General features: G+C 32.8%; 9 non-coding genes across 9 annotated transcripts; all 9 read right to left on the bottom strand.

Moving 5' to 3' along the window:
- Positions 1–1,055: 1,055 nt before the first annotated feature.
- TRNAQ-UUG (transfer RNA glutamine (anticodon UUG)) lies at positions 1,056–1,127 on the bottom strand. The gene has a single exon. It is a non-coding gene; the product is annotated as a tRNA-Gln (tRNA).
- Positions 1,128–3,393: 2,266 nt separating this feature from the next.
- TRNAQ-UUG (transfer RNA glutamine (anticodon UUG)) lies at positions 3,394–3,465 on the bottom strand. The gene has a single exon. It is a non-coding gene; the product is annotated as a tRNA-Gln (tRNA).
- A 2,266-nt stretch (positions 3,466–5,731) lies between these two features.
- On the bottom strand, positions 5,732–5,803 carry TRNAQ-UUG (transfer RNA glutamine (anticodon UUG)). The gene has a single exon. It is a non-coding gene; the product is annotated as a tRNA-Gln (tRNA).
- Positions 5,804–8,069: 2,266 nt separating this feature from the next.
- TRNAQ-UUG (transfer RNA glutamine (anticodon UUG)) lies at positions 8,070–8,141 on the bottom strand. Its single transcript has one exon. It is a non-coding gene; the product is annotated as a tRNA-Gln (tRNA).
- A 2,266-nt stretch (positions 8,142–10,407) lies between these two features.
- TRNAQ-UUG (transfer RNA glutamine (anticodon UUG)) lies at positions 10,408–10,479 on the bottom strand. Its single transcript has one exon. It is a non-coding gene; the product is annotated as a tRNA-Gln (tRNA).
- A 2,266-nt stretch (positions 10,480–12,745) lies between these two features.
- On the bottom strand, positions 12,746–12,817 carry TRNAQ-UUG (transfer RNA glutamine (anticodon UUG)). Its single transcript has one exon. It is a non-coding gene; the product is annotated as a tRNA-Gln (tRNA).
- A 2,266-nt stretch (positions 12,818–15,083) lies between these two features.
- TRNAQ-UUG (transfer RNA glutamine (anticodon UUG)) lies at positions 15,084–15,155 on the bottom strand. The gene has a single exon. It is a non-coding gene; the product is annotated as a tRNA-Gln (tRNA).
- A 2,266-nt stretch (positions 15,156–17,421) lies between these two features.
- Positions 17,422–17,493, bottom strand: TRNAQ-UUG (transfer RNA glutamine (anticodon UUG)). Its single transcript has one exon. It is a non-coding gene; the product is annotated as a tRNA-Gln (tRNA).
- Positions 17,494–19,759: 2,266 nt separating this feature from the next.
- TRNAQ-UUG (transfer RNA glutamine (anticodon UUG)) lies at positions 19,760–19,831 on the bottom strand. The gene has a single exon. It is a non-coding gene; the product is annotated as a tRNA-Gln (tRNA).
- Between the last annotated feature and the right edge of the window lie 966 nt (positions 19,832–20,797).

The raw sequence follows: 20,797 nt of genomic DNA, 5'->3' as shown, positions 1-20,797 counted from the left end.
TCAGATCATTGAATTCAAATTCCAAAGGGTTAACCATTACACCATGGAACCACCTATACCAGAGTCAGAGGTTCTGTTGCAGCAATTTGGAAATGTTTAAGGTTTTATTCTTATACAGTCAAAGACGAACAGCATTTTATAACTTTCAGAATCTGGTAAATCCTTTCATATTTAAAACACTTATGGAAGGATGCCTTTCCAAAAAAACAAATAGCATTATAACTCCTTTTACTACTCCTATCCAATTGGTACATAGGTTTTGCATCAACAATAAAGCTACCCACTGAGGCATTCTCTTCTTTCACAATGGAAAAAGCAGTCAACTTGATAAGGGTTCCATGGAGTAATGGGCATCACTCTGGGTCCCGAATCTAGTGATCCAAGTTCAAATTTCAGTGAGGGCTTCCAGACTTTTAGAATTTAATATGCCATTGATATTTAAGAAGTGTTATCTCAGAAAATATAATATTCACTTTATATACTTATACATATGAACTTGTATGTAGCTATTGATGTATATGTAGCCATATCTTTCTTTGTAGCTCTATAAAAATATAAAATACAAATGATTAAGAATAGAATCTGTAGAGATGAAAATCAGAAACAGATGTTGTCTATTCATATTTCAACACAAGTAGATTTGCCTCTCTCTTCTACATGTCCAGGAAATGAGATAGTTACTTTTTGCTGATTTGTTTCTGACCATATTATTAACTTCTACAGTGCATGTAACATGTTAATAATTTTGAAAGAGAAAACAAGATTAATACCTATGATACGTCTAATCAAATGAATGTATTTTGTGATTGTTGAATTACCATTGAAAATCAGTGAGAAGATTGTTTTCTTTTTCAGTTTCAAGGTTAACATCAAAACCGTATATCTTCAATCGCAATAATACCCCACTTTTGATTCCTCTACTTATGGTTTGATGAATGCTTGTTAATACATATTCCCCCATTTACATTATCAATAAATGGAAGATTTAAAAATGTTACGTCTGGATTAATCCTTCTGAAATGAGTTTGAAAAAAAAACACAATATGTTTATAAAATGGCCCCACCGAGATTTGAACTCGGATCGTTGGATTCAAAGTCCAAAGTGCTAACCATTACACCATGGAACCACCCACGCGAAAAGCACCCAGATTGCTGCAGCAATTTGGAAATATGGTCGTTTTTAATATTACACAAACAAAGATGAACTGCATTTTATTACTTTCATATTCTGGTAAACATTTGCATATTTAAAACTGCTTGGAAAGGATGTTGCGCAAAACAGTTAAATAACATTAGAATTTGTTGGATATTACTTATCACATGGGATATCATTTTGCAATAACATGTAAGCGGCAAACTGAGGAATTCTCTTCTCTCACAATGGAAAACTCAGACTAATACAGAAGCCTTGCATAATGTAATGGTAAGCACTCTGAACACTTAATCCAGTGGTCCGTGTTCAAGTATCAGTGGGACCTTCGTGAGCTCTAAGATCATCGTTTCCCTTTACTTGTTGGAATTTTTAGTTTGAAAAATGTCATATTTAAGAACTTACTTTGAATATTACCCTATATAAAGTATTTATGCATATGTAGCAGTGTGAGTCTTTATGACTATATGAAAATGTAAACATATAAATCATGACTAAACATAACTAGTAGAGGTGAAAAAACAAAGAGTTGATGCCTCTCCAAATTTGAATCATGAGCATTTTTTCCTCTTTTTTCTATATATTCAGAAATTGAGATAGTTGATTTTTGCTCATTTTTTCTGTAACAATATAGCTGATTTATACAGCAAGCATGAGTTGTTTAAAGTGGTGAAAAATAAAATCAGATTAGTCTCTATCTGTAATACATCTAATCAAAAGAATATGTTTTATGATTACAGATTGACTGTTGGAAATCCGTCTGAGGACCTTTTTGCTCCACAATTTCAAGACTAAGGATCAGAATGACAAGTCTTGTATCTCAATAATACCGCAATTTTGATTCCTCTAGTATTGTTTTGAGGACTGCTTCTCCATTAAAATGTTCTGTATTCCCCTGATCAATAACAGGAAGGTTAGAAATGGTGGAGTTGTGAATTAGCTCTCTGAAATGTGTTTGAGAAAAACAGGATGTGATTTAAAAATGTCTAAATATTTTGAGAAGAACTTTGGTTTACATGTATTGAACAATTTCAGTTTCTACAACTTGCAAACAGCTCATAGACATTGAGAAAACAATAATTTAATGACTATTTCAGCCTACTGGCATTTGCTGTGTGCTATAAATCAGCAAAGCTGACAAATGTGGAGTAGTTCAAGAGCAACAAAACGGCCCAGCAAACTTTGAAGTCAGATCATTGAATTCAAATTCCAAAGGGTTAACCATTACACCATGGAACCACCTATACCAGAGTCAGAGGTTCTGTTGCAGCAATTTGGAAATGTTTAAGGTTTTATTCTTATACAGTCAAAGACGAACAGCATTTTATAACTTTCAGAATCTGGTAAATCCTTTCATATTTAAAACACTTATGGAAGGATGCCTTTCCAAAAAAACAAATAGCATTATAACTCCTTTTACTACTCCTATCCAATTGGTACATAGGTTTTGCATCAACAATAAAGCTACCCACTGAGGCATTCTCTTCTTTCACAATGGAAAAAGCAGTCAACTTGATAAGGGTTCCATGGAGTAATGGGCATCACTCTGGGTCCCGAATCTAGTGATCCAAGTTCAAATTTCAGTGAGGGCTTCCAGACTTTTAGAATTTAATATGCCATTGATATTTAAGAAGTGTTATCTCAGAAAATATAATATTCACTTTATATACTTATACATATGAACTTGTATGTAGCTATTGATGTATATGTAGCCATATCTTTCTTTGTAGCTCTATAAAAATATAAAATACAAATGATTAAGAATAGAATCTGTAGAGATGAAAATCAGAAACAGATGTTGTCTATTCATATTTCAACACAAGTAGATTTGCCTCTCTCTTCTACATGTCCAGGAAATGAGATAGTTACTTTTTGCTGATTTGTTTCTGACCATATTATTAACTTCTACAGTGCATGTAACATGTTAATAATTTTGAAAGAGAAAACAAGATTAATACCTATGATACGTCTAATCAAATGAATGTATTTTGTGATTGTTGAATTACCATTGAAAATCAGTGAGAAGATTGTTTTCTTTTTCAGTTTCAAGGTTAACATCAAAACCGTATATCTTCAATCGCAATAATACCCCACTTTTGATTCCTCTACTTATGGTTTGATGAATGCTTGTTAATACATATTCCCCCATTTACATTATCAATAAATGGAAGATTTAAAAATGTTACGTCTGGATTAATCCTTCTGAAATGAGTTTGAAAAAAAAACACAATATGTTTATAAAATGGCCCCACCGAGATTTGAACTCGGATCGTTGGATTCAAAGTCCAAAGTGCTAACCATTACACCATGGAACCACCCACGCGAAAAGCACCCAGATTGCTGCAGCAATTTGGAAATATGGTCGTTTTTAATATTACACAAACAAAGATGAACTGCATTTTATTACTTTCATATTCTGGTAAACATTTGCATATTTAAAACTGCTTGGAAAGGATGTTGCGCAAAACAGTTAAATAACATTAGAATTTGTTGGATATTACTTATCACATGGGATATCATTTTGCAATAACATGTAAGCGGCAAACTGAGGAATTCTCTTCTCTCACAATGGAAAACTCAGACTAATACAGAAGCCTTGCATAATGTAATGGTAAGCACTCTGAACACTTAATCCAGTGGTCCGTGTTCAAGTATCAGTGGGACCTTCGTGAGCTCTAAGATCATCGTTTCCCTTTACTTGTTGGAATTTTTAGTTTGAAAAATGTCATATTTAAGAACTTACTTTGAATATTACCCTATATAAAGTATTTATGCATATGTAGCAGTGTGAGTCTTTATGACTATATGAAAATGTAAACATATAAATCATGACTAAACATAACTAGTAGAGGTGAAAAAACAAAGAGTTGATGCCTCTCCAAATTTGAATCATGAGCATTTTTTCCTCTTTTTTCTATATATTCAGAAATTGAGATAGTTGATTTTTGCTCATTTTTTCTGTAACAATATAGCTGATTTATACAGCAAGCATGAGTTGTTTAAAGTGGTGAAAAATAAAATCAGATTAGTCTCTATCTGTAATACATCTAATCAAAAGAATATGTTTTATGATTACAGATTGACTGTTGGAAATCCGTCTGAGGACCTTTTTGCTCCACAATTTCAAGACTAAGGATCAGAATGACAAGTCTTGTATCTCAATAATACCGCAATTTTGATTCCTCTAGTATTGTTTTGAGGACTGCTTCTCCATTAAAATGTTCTGTATTCCCCTGATCAATAACAGGAAGGTTAGAAATGGTGGAGTTGTGAATTAGCTCTCTGAAATGTGTTTGAGAAAAACAGGATGTGATTTAAAAATGTCTAAATATTTTGAGAAGAACTTTGGTTTACATGTATTGAACAATTTCAGTTTCTACAACTTGCAAACAGCTCATAGACATTGAGAAAACAATAATTTAATGACTATTTCAGCCTACTGGCATTTGCTGTGTGCTATAAATCAGCAAAGCTGACAAATGTGGAGTAGTTCAAGAGCAACAAAACGGCCCAGCAAACTTTGAAGTCAGATCATTGAATTCAAATTCCAAAGGGTTAACCATTACACCATGGAACCACCTATACCAGAGTCAGAGGTTCTGTTGCAGCAATTTGGAAATGTTTAAGGTTTTATTCTTATACAGTCAAAGACGAACAGCATTTTATAACTTTCAGAATCTGGTAAATCCTTTCATATTTAAAACACTTATGGAAGGATGCCTTTCCAAAAAAACAAATAGCATTATAACTCCTTTTACTACTCCTATCCAATTGGTACATAGGTTTTGCATCAACAATAAAGCTACCCACTGAGGCATTCTCTTCTTTCACAATGGAAAAAGCAGTCAACTTGATAAGGGTTCCATGGAGTAATGGGCATCACTCTGGGTCCCGAATCTAGTGATCCAAGTTCAAATTTCAGTGAGGGCTTCCAGACTTTTAGAATTTAATATGCCATTGATATTTAAGAAGTGTTATCTCAGAAAATATAATATTCACTTTATATACTTATACATATGAACTTGTATGTAGCTATTGATGTATATGTAGCCATATCTTTCTTTGTAGCTCTATAAAAATATAAAATACAAATGATTAAGAATAGAATCTGTAGAGATGAAAATCAGAAACAGATGTTGTCTATTCATATTTCAACACAAGTAGATTTGCCTCTCTCTTCTACATGTCCAGGAAATGAGATAGTTACTTTTTGCTAATTTGTTTCTGACCATATTATTAACTTCTACAGTGCATGTAACATGTTAATAATTTTGAAAGAGAAAACAAGATTAATACCTATGATACGTCTAATCAAATGAATGTATTTTGTGATTGTTGAATTACCATTGAAAATCAGTGAGAAGATTGTTTTCTTTTTCAGTTTCAAGGTTAACATCAAAACCGTATATCTTCAATCGCAATAATACCCCACTTTTGATTCCTCTACTTATGGTTTGATGAATGCTTGTTAATACATATTCCCCCATTTACATTATCAATAAATGGAAGATTTAAAAATGTTACGTCTGGATTAATCCTTCTGAAATGAGTTTGAAAAAAAAACACAATATGTTTATAAAATGGCCCCACCGAGATTTGAACTCGGATCGTTGGATTCAAAGTCCAAAGTGCTAACCATTACACCATGGAACCACCCACGCGAAAAGCACCCAGATTGCTGCAGCAATTTGGAAATATGGTCGTTTTTAATATTACACAAACAAAGATGAACTGCATTTTATTACTTTCATATTCTGGTAAACATTTGCATATTTAAAACTGCTTGGAAAGGATGTTGCGCAAAACAGTTAAATAACATTAGAATTTGTTGGATATTACTTATCACATGGGATATCATTTTGCAATAACATGTAAGCGGCAAACTGAGGAATTCTCTTCTCTCACAATGGAAAACTCAGACTAATACAGAAGCCTTGCATAATGTAATGGTAAGCACTCTGAACACTTAATCCAGTGGTCCGTGTTCAAGTATCAGTGGGACCTTCGTGAGCTCTAAGATCATCGTTTCCCTTTACTTGTTGGAATTTTTAGTTTGAAAAATGTCATATTTAAGAACTTACTTTGAATATTACCCTATATAAAGTATTTATGCATATGTAGCAGTGTGAGTCTTTATGACTATATGAAAATGTAAACATATAAATCATGACTAAACATAACTAGTAGAGGTGAAAAAACAAAGAGTTGATGCCTCTCCAAATTTGAATCATGAGCATTTTTTCCTCTTTTTTCTATATATTCAGAAATTGAGATAGTTGATTTTTGCTCATTTTTTCTGTAACAATATAGCTGATTTATACAGCAAGCATGAGTTGTTTAAAGTGGTGAAAAATAAAATCAGATTAGTCTCTATCTGTAATACATCTAATCAAAAGAATATGTTTTATGATTACAGATTGACTGTTGGAAATCCGTCTGAGGACCTTTTTGCTCCACAATTTCAAGACTAAGGATCAGAATGACAAGTCTTGTATCTCAATAATACCGCAATTTTGATTCCTCTAGTATTGTTTTGAGGACTGCTTCTCCATTAAAATGTTCTGTATTCCCCTGATCAATAACAGGAAGGTTAGAAATGGTGGAGTTGTGAATTAGCTCTCTGAAATGTGTTTGAGAAAAACAGGATGTGATTTAAAAATGTCTAAATATTTTGAGAAGAACTTTGGTTTACATGTATTGAACAATTTCAGTTTCTACAACTTGCAAACAGCTCATAGACATTGAGAAAACAATAATTTAATGACTATTTCAGCCTACTGGCATTTGCTGTGTGCTATAAATCAGCAAAGCTGACAAATGTGGAGTAGTTCAAGAGCAACAAAACGGCCCAGCAAACTTTGAAGTCAGATCATTGAATTCAAATTCCAAAGGGTTAACCATTACACCATGGAACCACCTATACCAGAGTCAGAGGTTCTGTTGCAGCAATTTGGAAATGTTTAAGGTTTTATTCTTATACAGTCAAAGACGAACAGCATTTTATAACTTTCAGAATCTGGTAAATCCTTTCATATTTAAAACACTTATGGAAGGATGCCTTTCCAAAAAAACAAATAGCATTATAACTCCTTTTACTACTCCTATCCAATTGGTACATAGGTTTTGCATCAACAATAAAGCTACCCACTGAGGCATTCTCTTCTTTCACAATGGAAAAAGCAGTCAACTTGATAAGGGTTCCATGGAGTAATGGGCATCACTCTGGGTCCCGAATCTAGTGATCCAAGTTCAAATTTCAGTGAGGGCTTCCAGACTTTTAGAATTTAATATGCCATTGATATTTAAGAAGTGTTATCTCAGAAAATATAATATTCACTTTATATACTTATACATATGAACTTGTATGTAGCTATTGATGTATATGTAGCCATATCTTTCTTTGTAGCTCTATAAAAATATAAAATACAAATGATTAAGAATAGAATCTGTAGAGATGAAAATCAGAAACAGATGTTGTCTATTCATATTTCAACACAAGTAGATTTGCCTCTCTCTTCTACATGTCCAGGAAATGAGATAGTTACTTTTTGCTGATTTGTTTCTGACCATATTATTAACTTCTACAGTGCATGTAACATGTTAATAATTTTGAAAGAGAAAACAAGATTAATACCTATGATACGTCTAATCAAATGAATGTATTTTGTGATTGTCGAATTACCATTGAAAATCAGTGAGAAGATTGTTTTCTTTTTCAGTTTCAAGGTTAACATCAAAACCGTATATCTTCAATCGCAATAATACCCCACTTTTGATTCCTCTACTTATGGTTTGATGAATGCTTGTTAATACATATTCCCCCATTTACATTATCAATAAATGGAAGATTTAAAAATGTTACGTCTGGATTAATCCTTCTGAAATGAGTTTGAAAAAAAAACACAATATGTTTATAAAATGGCCCCACCGAGATTTGAACTCGGATCGTTGGATTCAAAGTCCAAAGTGCTAACCATTACACCATGGAACCACCCACGCGAAAAGCACCCAGATTGCTGCAGCAATTTGGAAATATGGTCGTTTTTAATATTACACAAACAAAGATGAACTGCATTTTATTACTTTCATATTCTGGTAAACATTTGCATATTTAAAACTGCTTGGAAAGGATGTTGCGCAAAACAGTTAAATAACATTAGAATTTGTTGGATATTACTTATCACATGGGATATCATTTTGCAATAACATGTAAGCGGCAAACTGAGGAATTCTCTTCTCTCACAATGGAAAACTCAGACTAATACAGAAGCCTTGCATAATGTAATGGTAAGCACTCTGAACACTTAATCCAGTGGTCCGTGTTCAAGTATCAGTGGGACCTTCGTGAGCTCTAAGATCATCGTTTCCCTTTACTTGTTGGAATTTTTAGTTTGAAAAATGTCATATTTAAGAACTTACTTTGAATATTACCCTATATAAAGTATTTATGCATATGTAGCAGTGTGAGTCTTTATGACTATATGAAAATGTAAACATATAAATCATGACTAAACATAACTAGTAGAGGTGAAAAAACAAAGAGTTGATGCCTCTCCAAATTTGAATCATGAGCATTTTTTCCTCTTTTTTCTATATATTCAGAAATTGAGATAGTTGATTTTTGCTCATTTTTTCTGTAACAATATAGCTGATTTATACAGCAAGCATGAGTTGTTTAAAGTGGTGAAAAATAAAATCAGATTAGTCTCTATCTGTAATACATCTAATCAAAAGAATATGTTTTATGATTACAGATTAACTGTTGGAAATCCGTCTGAGGACCTTTTTGCTCCACAATTTCAAGACTAAGGATCAGAATGACAAGTCTTGTATCTCAATAATACCGCAATTTTGATTCCTCTAGTATTGTTTTGAGGACTGCTTCTCCATTAAAATGTTCTGTATTCCCCTGATCAATAACAGGAAGGTTAGAAATGGTGGAGTTGTGAATTAGCTCTCTGAAATGTGTTTGAGAAAAACAGGATGTGATTTAAAAATGTCTAAATATTTTGAGAAGAACTTTGGTTTACATGTATTGAACAATTTCAGTTTCTACAACTTGCAAACAGCTCATAGACATTGAGAAAACAATAATTTAATGACTATTTCAGCCTACTGGCATTTGCTGTGTGCTATAAATCAGCAAAGCTGACAAATGTGGAGTAGTTCAAGAGCAACAAAACGGCCCAGCAAACTTTGAAGTCAGATCATTGAATTCAAATTCCAAAGGGTTAACCATTACACCATGGAACCACCTATACCAGAGTCAGAGGTTCTGTTGCAGCAATTTGGAAATGTTTAAGGTTTTATTCTTATACAGTCAAAGACGAACAGCATTTTATAACTTTCAGAATCTGGTAAATCCTTTCATATTTAAAACACTTATGGAAGGATGCCTTTCCAAAAAAACAAATAGCATTATAACTCCTTTTACTACTCCTATCCAATTGGTACATAGGTTTTGCATCAACAATAAAGCTACCCACTGAGGCATTCTCTTCTTTCACAATGGAAAAAGCAGTCAACTTGATAAGGGTTCCATGGAGTAATGGGCATCACTCTGGGTCCCGAATCTAGTGATCCAAGTTCAAATTTCAGTGAGGGCTTCCAGACTTTTAGAATTTAATATGCCATTGATATTTAAGAAGTGTTATCTCAGAAAATATAATATTCACTTTATATACTTATACATATGAACTTGTATGTAGCTATTGATGTATATGTAGCCATATCTTTCTTTGTAGCTCTATAAAAATATAAAATACAAATGATTAAGAATAGAATCTGTAGAGATGAAAATCAGAAACAGATGTTGTCTATTCATATTTCAACACAAGTAGATTTGCCTCTCTCTTCTACATGTCCAGGAAATGAGATAGTTACTTTTTGCTGATTTGTTTCTGACCATATTATTAACTTCTACAGTGCATGTAACATGTTAATAATTTTGAAAGAGAAAACAAGATTAATACCTATGATACGTCTAATCAAATGAATGTATTTTGTGATTGTCGAATTACCATTGAAAATCAGTGAGAAGATTGTTTTCTTTTTCAGTTTCAAGGTTAACATCAAAACCGTATATCTTCAATCGCAATAATACCCCACTTTTGATTCCTCTACTTATGGTTTGATGAATGCTTGTTAATACATATTCCCCCATTTACATTATCAATAAATGGAAGATTTAAAAATGTTACGTCTGGATTAATCCTTCTGAAATGAGTTTGAAAAAAAAACACAATATGTTTATAAAATGGCCCCACCGAGATTTGAACTCGGATCGTTGGATTCAAAGTCCAAAGTGCTAACCATTACACCATGGAACCACCCACGCGAAAAGCACCCAGATTGCTGCAGCAATTTGGAAATATGGTCGTTTTTAATATTACACAAACAAAGATGAACTGCATTTTATTACTTTCATATTCTGGTAAACATTTGCATATTTAAAACTGCTTGGAAAGGATGTTGCGCAAAACAGTTAAATAACATTAGAATTTGTTGGATATTACTTATCACATGGGATATCATTTTGCAATAACATGTAAGCGGCAAACTGAGGAATTCTCTTCTCTCACAATGGAAAACTCAGACTAATACAGAAGCCTTGCATAATGTAATGGTAAGCACTCTGAACACTTAATCCAGTGGTCCGTGTTCAAGTATCAGTGGGACCTTCGTGAGCTCTAAGATCATCGTTTCCCTTTACTTGTTGGAATTTTTAGTTTGAAAAATGTCATATTTAAGAACTTACTTTGAATATTACCCTATATAAAGTATTTATGCATATGTAGCAGTGTGAGTCTTTATGACTATATGAAAATGTAAACATATAAATCATGACTAAACATAACTAGTAGAGGTGAAAAAACAAAGAGTTGATGCCTCTCCAAATTTGAATCATGAGCATTTTTTCCTCTTTTTTCTATATATTCAGAAATTGAGATAGTTGATTTTTGCTCATTTTTTCTGTAACAATATAGCTGATTTATACAGCAAGCATGAGTTGTTTAAAGTGGTGAAAAATAAAATCAGATTAGTCTCTATCTGTAATACATCTAATCAAAAGAATATGTTTTATGATTACAGATTGACTGTTGGAAATCCGTCTGAGGACCTTTTTGCTCCACAATTTCAAGACTAAGGATCAGAATGACAAGTCTTGTATCTCAATAATACCGCAATTTTGATTCCTCTAGTATTGTTTTGAGGACTGCTTCTCCATTAAAATGTTCTGTATTCCCCTGATCAATAACAGGAAGGTTAGAAATGGTGGAGTTGTGAATTAGCTCTCTGAAATGTGTTTGAGAAAAACAGGATGTGATTTAAAAATGTCTAAATATTTTGAGAAGAACTTTGGTTTACATGTATTGAACAATTTCAGTTTCTACAACTTGCAAACAGCTCATAGACATTGAGAAAACAATAATTTAATGACTATTTCAGCCTACTGGCATTTGCTGTGTGCTATAAATCAGCAAAGCTGACAAATGTGGAGTAGTTCAAGAGCAACAAAACGGCCCAGCAAACTTTGAAGTCAGATCATTGAATTCAAATTCCAAAGGGTTAACCATTACACCATGGAACCACCTATACCAGAGTCAGAGGTTCTGTTGCAGCAATTTGGAAATGTTTAAGGTTTTATTCTTATACAGTCAAAGACGAACAGCATTTTATAACTTTCAGAATCTGGTAAATCCTTTCATATTTAAAACACTTATGGAAGGATGCCTTTCCAAAAAAACAAATAGCATTATAACTCCTTTTACTACTCCTATCCAATTGGTACATAGGTTTTGCATCAACAATAAAGCTACCCACTGAGGCATTCTCTTCTTTCACAATGGAAAAAGCAGTCAACTTGATAAGGGTTCCATGGAGTAATGGGCATCACTCTGGGTCCCGAATCTAGTGATCCAAGTTCAAATTTCAGTGAGGGCTTCCAGACTTTTAGAATTTAATATGCCATTGATATTTAAGAAGTGTTATCTCAGAAAATATAATATTCACTTTATATACTTATACATATGAACTTGTATGTAGCTATTGATGTATATGTAGCCATATCTTTCTTTGTAGCTCTATAAAAATATAAAATACAAATGATTAAGAATAGAATCTGTAGAGATGAAAATCAGAAACAGATGTTGTCTATTCATATTTCAACACAAGTAGATTTGCCTCTCTCTTCTACATGTCCAGGAAATGAGATAGTTACTTTTTGCTGATTTGTTTCTGACCATATTATTAACTTCTACAGTGCATGTAACATGTTAATAATTTTGAAAGAGAAAACAAGATTAATACCTATGATACGTCTAATCAAATGAATGTATTTTGTGATTGTCGAATTACCATTGAAAATCAGTGAGAAGATTGTTTTCTTTTTCAGTTTCAAGGTTAACATCAAAACCGTATATCTTCAATCGCAATAATACCCCACTTTTGATTCCTCTACTTATGGTTTGATGAATGCTTGTTAATACATATTCCCCCATTTACATTATCAATAAATGGAAGATTTAAAAATGTTACGTCTGGATTAATCCTTCTGAAATGAGTTTGAAAAAAAAACACAATATGTTTATAAAATGGCCCCACCGAGATTTGAACTCGGATCGTTGGATTCAAAGTCCAAAGTGCTAACCATTACACCATGGAACCACCCACGCGAAAAGCACCCAGATTGCTGCAGCAATTTGGAAATATGGTCGTTTTTAATATTACACAAACAAAGATGAACTGCATTTTATTACTTTCATATTCTGGTAAACATTTGCATATTTAAAACTGCTTGGAAAGGATGTTGCGCAAAACAGTTAAATAACATTAGAATTTGTTGGATATTACTTATCACATGGGATATCATTTTGCAATAACATGTAAGCGGCAAACTGAGGAATTCTCTTCTCTCACAATGGAAAACTCAGACTAATACAGAAGCCTTGCATAATGTAATGGTAAGCACTCTGAACACTTAATCCAGTGGTCCGTGTTCAAGTATCAGTGGGACCTTCGTGAGCTCTAAGATCATCGTTTCCCTTTACTTGTTGGAATTTTTAGTTTGAAAAATGTCATATTTAAGAACTTACTTTGAATATTACCCTATATAAAGTATTTATGCATATGTAGCAGTGTGAGTCTTTATGACTATATGAAAATGTAAACATATAAATCATGACTAAACATAACTAGTAGAGGTGAAAAAACAAAGAGTTGATGCCTCTCCAAATTTGAATCATGAGCATTTTTTCCTCTTTTTTCTATATATTCAGAAATTGAGATAGTTGATTTTTGCTCATTTTTTCTGTAACAATATAGCTGATTTATACAGCAAGCATGAGTTGTTTAAAGTGGTGAAAAATAAAATCAGATTAGTCTCTATCTGTAATACATCTAATCAAAAGAATATGTTTTATGATTACAGATTGACTGTTGGAAATCCGTCTGAGGACCTTTTTGCTCCACAATTTCAAGACTAAGGATCAGAATGACAAGTCTTGTATCTCAATAATACCGCAATTTTGATTCCTCTAGTATTGTTTTGAGGACTGCTTCTCCATTAAAATGTTCTGTATTCCCCTGATCAATAACAGGAAGGTTAGAAATGGTGGAGTTGTGAATTAGCTCTCTGAAATGTGTTTGAGAAAAACAGGATGTGATTTAAAAATGTCTAAATATTTTGAGAAGAACTTTGGTTTACATGTATTGAACAATTTCAGTTTCTACAACTTGCAAACAGCTCATAGACATTGAGAAAACAATAATTTAATGACTATTTCAGCCTACTGGCATTTGCTGTGTGCTATAAATCAGCAAAGCTGACAAATGTGGAGTAGTTCAAGAGCAACAAAACGGCCCAGCAAACTTTGAAGTCAGATCATTGAATTCAAATTCCAAAGGGTTAACCATTACACCATGGAACCACCTATACCAGAGTCAGAGGTTCTGTTGCAGCAATTTGGAAATGTTTAAGGTTTTATTCTTATACAGTCAAAGACGAACAGCATTTTATAACTTTCAGAATCTGGTAAATCCTTTCATATTTAAAACACTTATGGAAGGATGCCTTTCCAAAAAAACAAATAGCATTATAACTCCTTTTACTACTCCTATCCAATTGGTACATAGGTTTTGCATCAACAATAAAGCTACCCACTGAGGCATTCTCTTCTTTCACAATGGAAAAAGCAGTCAACTTGATAAGGGTTCCATGGAGTAATGGGCATCACTCTGGGTCCCGAATCTAGTGATCCAAGTTCAAATTTCAGTGAGGGCTTCCAGACTTTTAGAATTTAATATGCCATTGATATTTAAGAAGTGTTATCTCAGAAAATATAATATTCACTTTATATACTTATACATATGAACTTGTATGTAGCTATTGATGTATATGTAGCCATATCTTTCTTTGTAGCTCTATAAAAATATAAAATACAAATGATTAAGAATAGAATCTGTAGAGATGAAAATCAGAAACAGATGTTGTCTATTCATATTTCAACACAAGTAGATTTGCCTCTCTCTTCTACATGTCCAGGAAATGAGATAGTTACTTTTTGCTGATTTGTTTCTGACCATATTATTAACTTCTACAGTGCATGTAACATGTTAATAATTTTGAAAGAGAAAACAAGATTAATACCTATGATACGTCTAATCAAATGAATGTATTTTGTGATTGTCGAATTACCATTGAAAATCAGTGAGAAGATTGTTTTCTTTTTCAGTTTCAAGGTTAACATCAAAACCGTATATCTTCAATCGCAATAATACCCCACTTTTGATTCCTCTACTTATGGTTTGATGAATGCTTGTTAATACATATTCCCCCATTTACATTATCAATAAATGGAAGATTTAAAAATGTTACGTCTGGATTAATCCTTCTGAAATGAGTTTGAAAAAAAAACACAATATGTTTATAAAATGGCCCCACCGAGATTTGAACTCGGATCGTTGGATTCAAAGTCCAAAGTGCTAACCATTACACCATGGAACCACCCACGCGAAAAGCACCCAGATTGCTGCAGCAATTTGGAAATATGGTCGTTTTTAATATTACACAAACAAAGATGAACTGCATTTTATTACTTTCATATTCTGGTAAACATTTGCATATTTAAAACTGCTTGGAAAGGATGTTGCGCAAAACAGTTAAATAACATTAGAATTTGTTGGATATTACTTATCACATGGGATATCATTTTGCAATAACATGTAAGCGGCAAACTGAGGAATTCTCTTCTCTCACAATGGAAAACTCAGACTAATACAGAAGCCTTGCATAATGTAATGGTAAGCACTCTGAACACTTAATCCAGTGGTCCGTGTTCAAGTATCAGTGGGACCTTCGTGAGCTCTAAGATCATCGTTTCCCTTTACTTGTTGGAATTTTTAGTTTGAAAAATGTCATATTTAAGAACTTACTTTGAATATTACCCTATATAAAGTATTTATGCATATGTAGCAGTGTGAGTCTTTATGACTATATGAAAATGTAAACATATAAATCATGACTAAACATAACTAGTAGAGGTGAAAAAACAAAGAGTTGATGCCTCTCCAAATTTGAATCATGAGCATTTTTTCCTCTTTTTTCTATATATTCAGAAATTGAGATAGTTGATTTTTGCTCATTTTTTCTGTAACAATATAGCTGATTTATACAGCAAGCATGAGTTGTTTAAAGTGGTGAAAAATAAAATCAGATTAGTCTCTATCTGTAATACATCTAATCAAAAGAATATGTTTTATGATTACAGATTGACTGTTGGAAATCCGTCTGAGGACCTTTTTGCTCCACAATTTCAAGACTAAGGATCAGAATGACAAGTCTTGTATCTCAATAATACCGCAATTTTGATTCCTCTAGTATTGTTTTGAGGACTGCTTCTCCATTAAAATGTTCTGTATTCCCCTGATCAATAACAGGAAGGTTAGAAATGGTGGAGTTGTGAATTAGCTCTCTGAAATGTGTTTGAGAAAAACAGGATGTGATTTAAAAATGTCTAAATATTTTGAGAAGAACTTTGGTTTACATGTATTGAACAATTTCAGTTTCTACAACTTGCAAACAGCTCATAGACATTGAGAAAACAATAATTTAATGACTATTTCAGCCTACTGGCATTTGCTGTGTGCTATAAATCAGCAAAGCTGACAAATGTGGAGTAGTTCAAGAGCAACAAAACGGCCCAGCAAACTTTGAAGTCAGATCATTGAATTCAAATTCCAAAGGGTTAACCATTACACCATGGAACCACCTATACCAGAGTCAGAGGTTCTGTTGCAGCAATTTGGAAATGTTTAAGGTTTTATTCTTATACAGTCAAAGACGAACAGCATTTTATAACTTTCAGAATCTGGTAAATCCTTTCATATTTAAAACACTTATGGAAGGATGCCTTTCCAAAAAAACAAATAGCATTATAACTCCTTTTACTACTCCTATCCAATTGGTACATAGGTTTTGCATCAACAATAAAGCTACCCACTGAGGCATTCTCTTCTTTCACAATGGAAAAAGCAGTCAACTTGATAAGGGTTCCATGGAGTAATGGGCATCACTCTGGGTCCCGAATCTAGTGATCCAAGTTCAAATTTCAGTGAGGGCTTCCAGACTTTTAGAATTTAATATGCCATTGATATTTAAGAAGTGTTATCTCAGAAAATATAATATTCACTTTATATACTTATACATATGAACTTGTATGTAGCTATTGATGTATATGTAGCCATATCTTTCTTTGTAGCTCTATAAAAATATAAAATACAAATGATTAAGAATAGAATCTGTAGAGATGAAAATCAGAAACAGATGTTGTCTATTCATATTTCAACACAAGTAGATTTGCCTCTCTCTTCTACATGTCCAGGAAATGAGATAGTTACTTTTTGCTGATTTGTTTCTGACCATATTATTAACTTCTACAGTGCATGTAACATGTTAATAATTTTGAAAGAGAAAACAAGATTAATACCTATGATACGTCTAATCAAATGAATGTATTTTGTGATTGTCGAATTACCATTGAAAATCAGTGAGAAGATTGTTTTCTTTTTCAGTTTCAAGGTTAACATCAAAACCGTATATCTTCAATCGCAATAATACCCCACTTTTGATTCCTCTACTTATGGTTTGATGAATGCTTGTTAATACATATTCCCCCATTTACATTATCAATAAATGGAAGATTTAAAAATGTTACGTCTGGATTAATCCTTCTGAAATGAGTTTGAAAAAAAAACACAATATGTTTATAAAATGGCCCCACCGAGATTTGAACTCGGATCGTTGGATTCAAAGTCCAAAGTGCTAACCATTACACCATGGAACCACCCACGCGAAAAGCACCCAGATTGCTGCAGCAATTTGGAAATATGGTCGTTTTTAATATTACACAAACAAAGATGAACTGCATTTTATTACTTTCATATTCTGGTAAACATTTGCATATTTAAAACTGCTTGGAAAGGATGTTGCGCAAAACAGTTAAATAACATTAGAATTTGTTGGATATTACTTATCACATGGGATATCATTTTGCAATAACATGTAAGCGGCAAACTGAGGAATTCTCTTCTCTCACAATGGAAAACTCAGACTAATACAGAAGCCTTGCATAATGTAATGGTAAGCACTCTGAACACTTAATCCAGTGGTCCGTGTTCAAGTATCAGTGGGACCTTCGTGAGCTCTAAGATCATCGTTTCCCTTTACTTGTTGGAATTTTTAGTTTGAAAAATGTCATATTTAAGAACTTACTTTGAATATTACCCTATATAAAGTATTTATGCATATGTAGCAGTGTGAGTCTTTATGACTATATGAAAATGTAAACATATAAATCATGACTAAACATAACTAGTAGAGGTGAAAAAACAAAGAGTTGATGCCTCTCCAAATTTGAATCATGAGCATTTTTTCCTCTTTTTTCTATATATTCAGAAATTGAGATAGTTGATTTTTGCTCATTTTTTCTGTAACAATATAGCTGATTTATACAGCAAGCATGAGTTGTTTAAAGTGGTGAAAAATAAAATCAGATTAGTCTCTATCTGTAATACATCTAATCAAAAGAATATGTTTTATGATTACAGATTGACTGTTGGAAATCCGTCTGAGGACCTTTTTGCTCCACAATTTCAAGACTAAGGATCAGAATGACAAGTCTTGTATCTCAATAATACCGCAATTTTGATTCCTCTAGTATTGTTTTGAGGACTGCTTCTCCATTAAAATGTTCTGTATTCCCCTGATCAATAACAGGAAGGTTAGAAATGGTGGAGTTGTGAATTAGCTCTCTGAAATGTGTTTGAGAAAAACAGGATGTGATTTAAAAATGTCTAAATATTTTGAGAAGAACTTTGGTTTACATGTATTGAACAATTTCAGTTTCTACAACTTGCAAACAGCTCATAGACATTGAGAAAACAATAATTTAATGACTATTTCAGCCTACTGGCATTTGCTGTGTGCTATAAATCAGCAAAGCTGACAAATGTGGAGTAGTTCAAGAGCAACAAAACGGCCCAGCAAACTTTGAAGTCAGATCATTGAATTCAAATTCCAAAGGGTTAACCATTACACCATGGAACCACCTATACCAGAGTCAGAGGTTCTGTTGCAGCAATTTGGAAATGTTTAAGGTTTTATTCTTATACAGTCAAAGACGAACAGCATTTTATAACTTTCAGAATCTGGTAAATCCTTTCATATTTAAAACACTTATGGAAGGATGCCTTTCCAAAAAAACAAATAGCATTATAACTCCTTTTACTACTCCTATCCAATTGGTACATAGGTTTTGCATCAACAATAAAGCTACCCACTGAGGCATTCTCTTCTTTCACAATGGAAAAAGCAGTCAACTTGATAAGGGTTCCATGGAGTAATGGGCATCACTCTGGGTCCCGAATCTAGTGATCCAAGTTCAAATTTCAGTGAGGGCTTCCAGACTTTTAGAATTTAATATGCCATTGATATTTAAGAAGTGTTATCTCAGAAAATATAATATTCACTTTATATACTTATACATATGAACTTGTATGTAGCTATTGATGTATATGTAGCCATATCTTTCTTTGTAGCTCTATAAAAATATAAAATACAAATGATTAAGAATAGAATCTGTAGAGATGAAAATCAGAAACAGATGTTGTCTATTCATATTTCAACACAAGTAGATTTGCCTCTCTCTTCTACATGTCCAGGAAATGAGATAGTTACTTTTTGCTGATTTGTTTCTGACCATATTATTAACTTCTACAGTGCATGTAACATGTTAATAATTTTGAAAGAGAAAACAAGATTAATACCTATGATACGTCTAATCAAATGAATGTATTTTGTGATTGTCGAATTACCATTGAAAATCAGTGAGAAGATTGTTTTCTTTTTCAGTTTCAAGGTTAACATCAAAACCGTATATCTTCAATCGCAATAATACCCCACTTTTGATTCCTCTACTTATGGTTTGATGAATGCTTGTTAATACATATTCCCCCATTTACATTATCAATAAATGGAAGATTTAAAAATGTTACGTCTGGATTAATCCTTCTGAAATGAGTTTGAAAAAAAAACACAATATGTTTATAAAATGGCCCCACCGAGATTTGAACTCGGATCGTTGGATTCAAAGTCCAAAGTGCTAACCATTACACCATGGAACCACCCACGCGAAAAGCACCCAGATTGCTGCAGCAATTTGGAAATATGGTCGTTTTTAATATTACACAAACAAAGATGAACTGCATTTTATTACTTTCATATTCTGGTAAACATTTGCATATTTAAAACTGCTTGGAAAGGATGTTGCGCAAAACAGTTAAATAACATTAGAATTTGTTGGATATTACTTATCACATGGGATATCATTTTGCAATAACATGTAAGCGGCAAACTGAGGAATTCTCTTCTCTCACAATGGAAAACTCAGACTAATACAGAAGCCTTGCATAATGTAATGGTAAGCACTCTGAACACTTAATCCAGTGGTCCGTGTTCAAGTATCAGTGGGACCTTCGTGAGCTCTAAGATCATCGTTTCCCTTTACTTGTTGGAATTTTTAGTTTGAAAAATGTCATATTTAAGAACTTACTTTGAATATTACCCTATATAAAGTATTTATGCATATGTAGCAGTGTGAGTCTTTATGACTATATGAAAATGTAAACATATAAATCATGACTAAACATAACTAGTAGAGGTGAAAAAACAAAGAGTTGATGCCTCTCCAAATTTGAATCATGAGCATTTTTTCCTCTTTTTTCTATATATTCAGAAATTGAGATAGTTGATTTTTGCTCATTTTTTCTGTAACAATATAGCTGATTTATACAGCAAGCATGAGTTGTTTAAAGTGGTGAAAAATAAAATCAGATTAGTCTCTATCTGTAATACATCTAATCAAAAGAATATGTTTTATGATTACAGATTGACTGTTGGAAATCCGTCTGAGGACCTTTTTGCTCCACAATTTCAAGACTAAGGATCAGAATGACAAGTCTTGTATCTCAATAATACCGCAATTTTGATTCCTCTAGTATTGTTTTGAGGACTGCTTCTCCATTAAAATGTTCTGTATTCCCCTGATCAATAACAGGAAGGTTAGAAATGGTGGAGTTGTGAATTAGCTC

This window comes from Pleurodeles waltl, chromosome 2_1 (genome assembly GCF_031143425.1).
Source record: "Pleurodeles waltl isolate 20211129_DDA chromosome 2_1, aPleWal1.hap1.20221129, whole genome shotgun sequence".
NCBI classification, from domain to species: Eukaryota; Metazoa; Chordata; class Amphibia; order Caudata; family Salamandridae; genus Pleurodeles; species Pleurodeles waltl.
This window is presented reverse-complemented; position numbering and strand designations above follow the sequence as displayed.